Source organism: Patella vulgata, chromosome 7 (genome assembly GCF_932274485.2).
Source record: "Patella vulgata chromosome 7, xgPatVulg1.2, whole genome shotgun sequence".
Lineage (NCBI taxonomy): Eukaryota > Metazoa > Mollusca > Gastropoda > Patellidae > Patella > Patella vulgata.
In genome coordinates this window covers 60,899,390-60,909,124 of record NC_065885.2, presented here as the reverse complement: position 1 = coordinate 60,909,124, position 9,735 = coordinate 60,899,390, and the positions used below count along the sequence as shown (strand labels likewise).

The 9,735-nt window shown below is 39.0% G+C and overlaps 1 long non-coding RNA gene across 2 annotated transcripts; it reads left to right on the top strand.

The window, feature by feature from the left end:
• The first annotated feature begins 3,295 nt into the window (after positions 1-3,295).
• Positions 3,296-8,523, top strand: LOC130013621 (uncharacterized). Of its 2 annotated transcripts, none has more exons than XR_008788822.1 (3): positions 3,296-3,384; positions 6,725-7,132; positions 7,400-8,523. It is a non-coding gene; the product is annotated as an uncharacterized LOC130013621 (long non-coding RNA). The 2 variants fall into 2 exon arrangements; XR_008788821.1 differs by having other exon boundaries at positions 3,324-3,380.
• Positions 8,524-9,735: the final 1,212 nt, after the last annotated feature.

Sequence of the window (9,735 nt, the reverse complement as noted above, 5' to 3'; positions counted from 1 at the left end):
GGGCTTGTTGAATTTCCTTCATGTACACATATTGAGTCAGGGGTGGGGTTGGAGGTCGGGATGGGTGTGGTGGCAGAATAGTAAACGCGTGGGCGTTGCAAAATAAGGTCTGGCATTGAGTTAATTGGCGTGGTTTCGATTCCCCGCTTGTACGTGACAAGGAGTAGGCTCGCCTGTCCAACCTTGTGGGCTCTGTCCGAGTCCTCCGGTTTTCACTCACTGCTAAAGACCCCTACGCGCAAGCGAATTATTGAAAGCAATTGAACTATATATTAGTCTCGAAATGACTTACTTTGTGTCGAGTGGACGTTAAACCCCCTCCCCCTCCCTCTCTCAATCTCTCTCTCTCTCTCTCTCTCTCATTGGGTCAATGGGATATAAATCTTTTCTGATAACATTTATTTCATTTATACTTACTTTGACAAATGCACTTCAACTAGGTTTATATGATTTCAAGATCATTCAAGATGCATTATGTAAAATTAAATAAGCGTATTTAATTGGTCATCCAGTGAAAAGAACGTTTAAGAGAATAGAACAAGTAGTGTTAAGCATGTCGATGTAAAGGTCAAGTTGTGTTATAAAACTCTACCTGCTTTGTCTAAAGCAGTTTAAAATCAATTTTTAATTGCACGAGTTGAATCTGCCCATTTGGCTTCAAATGTCATATAAATGATTAATTAGGCATGGAGGTACATAACAAACCCATAATCACCAGTCATGTCAATCGGCTGGCCGTAATATTGAATGGGTTAGAACTATTATAGCAAGAACGGCCAGCTCTGTATCTAAATATTACATAATGTTTCGGGTAGGGGGGGGGGGGGCGTGGATAGACGAATGGTTAGCGCGTGCGCGTTGAATCATAAGGTCTGTCACTGAGTCAACAGGCGTAGTTTCGATTCTCCGGTTGTGCGCGACAAGGAGTAGGATCACATGTCAAGCCTCGTGGGTTTTCTTTGGGTCCTCCGGTTTCCTCCCACTGTTAAAGACCTCAAAACAAAGGTGGGTTGGATGTCCGAATGATAAGCGCGTGCACGCTGCATCATAAGGTATGTCATTGAGTCATTTAGCGTGGTTTCGATTCAGCGGTTGTACGTGACAAGAAGTAATGTCGCTTGTCCAGTCTCGTGGGTTTTCTCCGTTTTCCTCCCACTGGTAAAGACCCCTACGGCAAGCGAATTATTGAAATAAAATTGAACCATATGTTGGTCCCGAAATGACCTATTCTCTGTCGAGTTGACGTTAAACCTCTCTCTCGCTCTCTCTCTCTCTGCAAACAAAAATTATGTTAGCGGACAAGAGATGGGTTGAAGGTATACGATCATCTTGTTCAAAGCCTCAGATGTTTAACGGACCCATGCTTAGTAGAAAGTTCTGCAAACTTGTGTTCATGTGGTAATTGTTCATTTTTTGTTCCAGTCCCAACTTCCCTGGGAAAAATCTACATCAAAATATTAGAACCTGTTCATCGTTGCCGTTATATAAGAAAAACGTATTAATTTTTTTAAAGTTTTTAGTCGCGATCGGTATATACATCATTTTAATTTTTGTATAGTAATGAAAGTTTAGGCATTAATGAAATTGATAAGATTTGTTTATGTTTCTTTTTTGAATAGGCAAAGCTAATAAAAAATTTAAAATGCCACAAATTCTTGCCCTCTTGTAAATCCCTTGCCCTACCAGGTTTCCAAACAAGATTATCCACACAGAGAAACATGACCTTATATCTTGACCCGGAACATCCCAAAACAACACCTGTCTAATCTAAGCCTACTGTATTCTACTTTTCACTTTAGTCATATTTTAATTTATTCATGTCAGTAAGAGAAGCGCCAATACGCATACCAAGCCAAACTGCAACTTGAAAAGTAGAAATTTGGAAACAAACACAACGCGATATTAATTTGGTTTTCTGTTGCGATGTCAACTTTTCGAGTTTCGCCACGGAAGTTGTTCTGGTCTCTACATTCCAGGTCACATTTGAATACATTTAATTCGCGTTAACAAAATGGTCTGTGTGATAAAGTCTATTATGGATGTCCATGCTATCGACCTATTATTTTGGTTTCCTGTCGTCGTGTTTGGTGACAATGTATATGTTTTCGGGGGCGAAACGAAGATTTTATTCTGCCATTTACATGTACAATTGTGTAAAATGTTCACCTATTTAGCATATTTCCGGGATTGCTGCCAATTATAAGAAGGAAAGTAGGGCGATGTTCTGATTTTGATTAAGAGGTCCATTTTTTGAATTCCCATGTGTACAGACAAATCGCTGAAAAGTTTTGGGAAAACCACGTAAATGATCTCGTACGTGACGATTTCTCTTCACACCATGGATCCCGACGTTGTTCATGTTCATCTCCTTTTCAGGTTCTGTCAAGGAAAGTTGTATAGTTGTTCGGATGGGACGAAAAAAAGAAGGTCCGGTGTACACACTGGCGTGTACGTAAAAGATCCCTTGAAAGTTGGAATTCGATATAAGACAGAGAGAGAAAGAGAAATTGGGTTTAACGTCCACTCGACACAAACTTGGCTCATTTCGGGATTAAGAAATGGTTCAATTTTATTTCCATAAATCGCTTGCTCGTAGGGGTCTTTAGCAGTGGGAGGAAACCGTAGGACCCAGAGAAAACCCACGAGGTTGGACAGGCGACCCTACTCCTTGTCACGTACAACCGGGGAATAGAAACCCCGCCAGTTGACTCAATGACAGACCGTATGATAATTCGATATAAGAGTAGTCCGTAGCGCGGCTGTCCGAGCAAAATTTCCCTCATAGCGTATGGCGGATGCCCGTCATCGTTAGGCCAGTCGTGGCAGAACAATAAGACGACCGCCTTGTTATAACACCATGTCCAAAAAATCTGAATTTACAGCAACAAAGAGCGGTTAATTGACTTGGTTGAAGAGAATCTGTGTTTGTAAACACACGAATGAGTACGTATATGTACACTTTACGCAACAACAAACCGCTGCGGAAACTTTTTTTCGCGATCGGACACGCTTACAAGTAAACGGTCTCATTACTTTTGATATAGACCGACTTTTTCGTCGGCGAAAACTCGTACATCGAAAGCGGGCCCAATAGAAGATTTAAAATATCACAAATTCATGTCCTTCTGTAAACCCTTGCAACTCCCTCGAAAATACTTTTTTTAAAAAGATTATCAAAATAGACAAACATGACTTTGTATCGTGACCAGGAACATCTGAAAAGAACACCTGTGTATTTTAAGTCTCTATAACAGTTTCTATAGCTATTGAATATACAATGGCGTGAACTGTGATTCAAGGCTCCACCCTGTATTTATTACACACAATGATGAAACTATCAGCTTAATATAGATAGACTGTAACGTCTGTGGGCCGTTCTTGTAAGTATGTTGTTATTACAATATTATTTAGAAAAAAATGTAAACTTGAATTGCCTAATTAGATGCTCATCTATCGGATTTTATTGATCGTGGAAGATTATGTACGTCAACTATCCTTTATAAAACAATGGTTCCTACTTTGACAACAATTGGGGGTTGGGATGACCTAGTGGTCTAGAGTGTCGCGCCTCGACCACTAGCTGACCGGTCACCTCTGGCTTGCGATTGTGGTTTCGATCCCTGGCGTGAGCGGATGTGGCTTGGAGATAGGGGCGCCTTCTCAACCTCTGCGTGTGCGCAAAGATAAAAAAAAAGAAAAAAAAAAGACAACTTGTCTGCGATATCACCTTCGGTGGAAGCGGACGTTAAACACTAAGAACAGATACATTGACAACAATTTTATTTAATAACAAAATTTGCTATAGAACGTTGCTTTGTATTCTGTATCGAATAACATGCAGAGGAAAGGCGTGGATATATACATTGATCTACGATGTATAATCAATTATCAAGATTAGCTGTAGCATTCGTTGTTTTCTTAATTATTATTATCATCATTCACTTTCTCCATAAGGGGGTCACGGTGGCTATGGGAATAAGACGCTGGGTCGCTAGCCTAAAGGTCGGGTGTTCGATTACTGCATTGGCTGAAAAAGTTCATCCAGATTCTCCGTCGTGATTCTGACAAGGACAGCTGTCTTGTCGTTCGGATGGGACAAAAACCCGAGGTCCCGTTTACACATTGGCATGCACGTAAAAGATCCCTTGGCAGTTGGAATTCGATATAAGAATAGGCCGTAGCGCCGCTGTCCGGGCACAATTTCCCTCATAGCACACTGTATGGCGTATGCCCGTCTTCATTAGCCCAGTATAGGAGTTGGACGTTAAACCCCATTTCATTTCATTTCTATATTTGAGGCATTAACACCTCGATTTTTAAGACTTATTTAGGAGGAGGATCCCCCATTGCCATACGTCAACTACTAATGCGATATGATGTAAAACAACTTTTAAAATTATATAATATATACATACGATAACGCGGGCTACTCTTATATCGAATTCCAACTGTCAAGGGGTGTTTTACGTCGAGCCAATGTGTACATGGGATAATGAGTGATTCGTGGCTCATATAACATTATATAGACCCGAATATAACATTTAGTTTCACCCGCTACATCTCTCCTGAACCAACAAAAAGTTCACATTTACATGTTACATAGACATAGAATAATAAATTAATATTCTATACTATTATTTCGGTTTGGGTAGGGCATCCCATCTGTTTTCGCCACTATGTACAGTTGTAATTAACATCACAGGTATGAACTATGTCCTTGGTTTGTAAAATAGTTGTGTGTCATTCAAACAGGTTATTATACTTAGTTATTGTAATAAATAGGTTAGCGTGTCTGTAATACAGAGATGATAGGTTTTTCCTTCAGTAAACATTATAATGAAAAGGGTTCTAACGTCCTATTGTTCTGCTTCTATACTGGGGTATTGAAGACGGGTATACGTCATAGAGTGTGCTATCAGGTAAATTTTGCCTGGTCAGCGGCACTATGACCTACTCTTATATCGAATTGCAACTGCCAAGGATCTTTCACATGCACGCCAATGTATACATGGGGCCTCCATTTGATTTCTTTTTTCTTCATTACAATTTCCACTCCTCGTCATTCTGTGCTTGATAAAGACTGGAGAACCCTCGTCGAAACGTCGCTGAAATAAACTCTTCAAGTAAATTGTATTCCATATAATTGTGTCATGTGTTACAGTATTGTTTTGTTTTTGCCATATATCTATCTTGGTGTGGAAATTACATATTTATAGATGTTTTGTTTCAGTTTAAATATTTGTTAGGAATTTAGCCTCATTTCTTTTCTGAACTAAAGGTTTACAGCTATACTAATATAGAAATACTGTATTGAGAGAACTTATATATGCCCTTAATTGCCAGTGAAAAGGAACAAAATAAAAACTGTTTTTCATATAGCGACAGTGGTGATGACGATGAGGACTGATATATTTCTTTAAAGTGAAACGTAACTGCGTAATTTTGATTTTCAATTTTTGTTATACTTTAATAAATAATTGTACAAATCTTCATCATGTTTTCTAACCATTTGCTTTCATACCAACCCCGTTACAGCATTTAGTTTTTGCTTTATATCTATATTTCTAAAATCAATTACACATATAGATACTGTTTCGGGTTAAATATGTTTGGAATTTGACCTTAAATCATATCTGAAATAAAGGTTTACATGTAGTAAAACATACTGTAGGGGCTACTTGAAAGGGTAGGAGGGGGGTTGGATGGCCGAATGGTTAGCACGTGCGTGCTGTATCATAAGGCCTGCCATAGAGTCAACTGGCGTGGTTTCGAATCCCCGGTTGTACGTGACAAGGAGTAGCGTCGCCTGTCCAACCTCGTGGGTTTTCTCCGGGTCCTCTGGTTTCCTCCCACTGCTAAAGACCTATACGCGCAAGCGAATTATTGAAATAAAATTAAACCATATGTTAGTCCCGAAATGACCTAGTTTGTGTCGAGTGGACGTTAAACTCCATTTCTCTCTCTCTGAATGGGTATGTGTGTTTATATTATAGTGGAAAAGATCACATGGTTTCAATGCGATTTACAATGCCACTGGCATATTCTGGTTTCCATTTCCACAAATGTCTAACATATCTCACGCTAATCTGGTCCACCCATCCCATTATTTCTGGACAAACACCTGCCAACCAACCTTCGTAGGCTCCTGGGATCCCATTAACGATGTACATATTGGGCTGGTGTGTCCACACTGGTTCGAATGGTTAGCACGTGCGTACTGTATCATAAGGTCTGTCATTCGAGTCCGCGGTTGCACGTGACAAAGAGTAGGGTCGCCTGTCCAAACTCGTGGTTTTTCTCCGGGTCTTCCGGTTTTCTCCCACTGCTATAGACCCCTACGCGCAGACGAATAATTGACATAAAAGCATACCATGTGTTAGTCCCGAAATGACCTAGTTTGGGTCGAGTGGGTGGACGTTAAACTCTCTCTCTCTCTCTCTCTCTCTCTCTCTCTCTCTCTCTCTCTCTCCCCCCCCTCTCTCTCTCTCTGTTAGGCTATGGGAATAGATAGGATTAAGACTATTTTAGAAATGTTGATAATGTTAACGGTTCTCTGGTTGGATATCGCAACATGTTGGAATCAGACCACTTTAGATATCTCCAGATTATTATTGGCTTAACGAACAGAGTTTAACAAGCTGGTGGGTTGCATATTGGAATGTAGATATTATTATAAATGACGCGTGATGTATCTCTAATAATATTCCCGTATTTTATGTTACAGAATAAAAGATGTGGATAAGATTATTGATATTGGTCATGATGTTGGCGTCAGTTTATACTTTAAACCAATTCGTAGATATCGATATGGTGAACCAACCCGTAGACAGCGATATGGTTAACCAACCTATAGACAGCGATACTGTTAACCAACCCATAGACAGCGATACTGTTAAACAATTCGTAGACACCGATACTGTTAAACAACCCATAGACAGCGATACTGTTAAACAACTCGTAGACAGCGATGCCTTTAAACAACTCTTAAACACTGATGTGTTTAAACAGCTCGTAGATACTGATATTGTAAACCAACCCCTGGACATGAATACGTTAAATCGACCCATAGACATCGATGCGTGGAACAAATTTGTAGATAGCGGTACTTTAGACCGATACGAAGACAAGTCTAGTAAGTTTAACATCAGACTATATTCGATCGGCTAAACTATACAGTTATTTCTATGATCATAATAACATGTATCTTTATATCAATATTATGTATAGCTGTATTTTAATACCAAAACAGTTGAGTCTTGTTTTAACTCTTCATCCTGATACAACTAATCTTCTAGAAATGTGTGTAGCTGTTTGGAGTAATTGTAATTTACCAACTGGAACAACTTTACGTCCTTTACTCAACAATGTCTAATTCAACCATTTATTTTTCTATTTTCAGCTGTTAGTGAGAGTAAACCCCATCTAAAGCTTAGTTACATGTGGTTACTAAAACTATGATGTTGGTATCACAAGTTAATAGGTACAAGGCCTCTACCCCGCTACTGTTACTACTGGAAAGATGACAGGAAGCTACAAAACAATCAATACAACGGATTTTTTATCCACAGATTGAGACTGTACTTTCTACGGCCTTGTTGGTTTTTGTTTTCTTTGTTTTTTGAAGGCCCGATGCGCCATTTGCATTTTCGCTAAAAAATATCATATTCTCACGGCTTAATACACGCTAAATATTTCATATTCTCACGGCTTAATGCACGCTAAAAATATCACATTTTCACGGCTTAATACACGCTAAAATATCACATTTCCAAGGCTTAATACAAGCTTAATACAAGCTAAAAATATCATATTCTCACGGCTTAATACACACTAAAACTATCATATTCTCGTGGCTTAATACACGCTACAAATATCATATTGTCAGTGCTTTACACTCTAAACAATATCATATTTTCAGGGCTTAATACACATTAAAACTATGACATGCTCATGGCTTAATACACATTAAAACTATCACATGCTCACGACTTAATACACGCTAAATATGTACACAGACTGATTATTTAACATTTAATTAAGACAACAAAATCAAAATATCAACACTAGACGATCGCGGCTTGGATAAAATCGGATGTAACTTAAATCAACCTTACCGTCGAATGTTGATATTGACCAGTAGGAGATTTAAGACACAATGCTGTCGGACGCCATTTGTAATGAGCGACTCGGTGAACGCCGTTAAACATATTACACAAGGGAAGACTACCGGAGTGCACTGGAATAACCAGACGCCATAGACTGCCATTCAACATGCACTCTTCGCGTATTTCGCCGAACATAACTGATCAGTTTATAAACATTCATATTACATTATTATATGCGTTGCGACCCATTTGTGTCCATGTCTAGGTGCCAAAGAAAAGTGATTTAGCTCCTTTAATAGTTAGCAAATACGAAGAATGCCTGGAACGATTTCAGATGCTCACCAGTGGTTAATTTACGTTATTTTCCTGGCTAAAATTGTATTTTGTATTATAGTACCGTATCCATTTGTAAATTATCTGCAGTTCTTAAATGTATCTTAAATTAAATTTTAAAAGAAAATCGATATTGATTTTATCGTATTATTTATTACTTATTATATTGTTTCTAGTCACACGGGTGGGACGAACAACGGGGACCAGGTGTACACATTGATGTTCACGTAAATGAGTACTGGATATGGACCGGGTATTATTCAGATTTGATGAAAAAAGGGCAGAAACCATGCTTACCATCTAGAATCGAATACACGTATCCAGTTAATAGATTGCCGCCCAGAAAGTGTTAAATACCGTCAAGATTCATCAAAAAATGCCCAGTTTGTGCTACCGTGTAGTTTAAGTAACACGGTTTAGTTATGTAGTTTTCGGGACGTGGTTTCCCCTTGTCAGTTGTGCAGAACGGAGGGCCTGACAAGGGCAGCTGTCTAGACCTTCGGATCAGACGATAAACCGAGGTCCCGTGTATTCATTGGAATGCACGCGAAAGATCCCTTGGCAGTTAGAATTCGATATAAGAGTAGACCGGAGCCCAGTATAGGAGCAGAACAGTAGGACGTTAAACCCCATTTCATTTCATTTCAGTTATGTAGTTAAAGAAACTAGACGACCGATTTCAAAACTAAACGGTGTTTCTTAAACTACACGGTAGCACAAACTATGCACGTGTATTAAAGTCTACATGGAGGTAGACCACCATAATTTCCCCATTGACTTCGATGTTAATTCTGGCCTCTTTGCCCACATCCAACTTTTCCCAAAATTTTCGTTGGTCTGAATGCTTTTTACTACAGACAGAGGAAGAAATGTTCATGTATTTGCACTAAAATTTGTATGGGGTTGACCACCAAAATTTTGAGATACACAATTTTTAAGAAGCATACTAAAAACATGTAACTAGTTGCGTACATATCAACGTAGCCAACCTGATGAATCCGTTATCCTTCCAACTCAAAATCATGAATTTTTACCAAAACCTGGCAGAAAATGTTAATTCAAATCCTCTTCATCCATCCTAGACCACAAAAATGGGCATGCAAAAGGGGAGAAAAGAGACAGAGAGAGAATTGCTATAAATAGACGAACTACGGGTACCGAGATGATGAAATTTAATGGTGGTCTCCTAGTTCGTACAGTAGGCCTCGGCGCTTCTATAGTGACAAAATTTCCTTCATGTCCGTTTTTATAGTCGAATATCGCTCAGTAATAAGCAGTAATTGTATTCCATAGAATT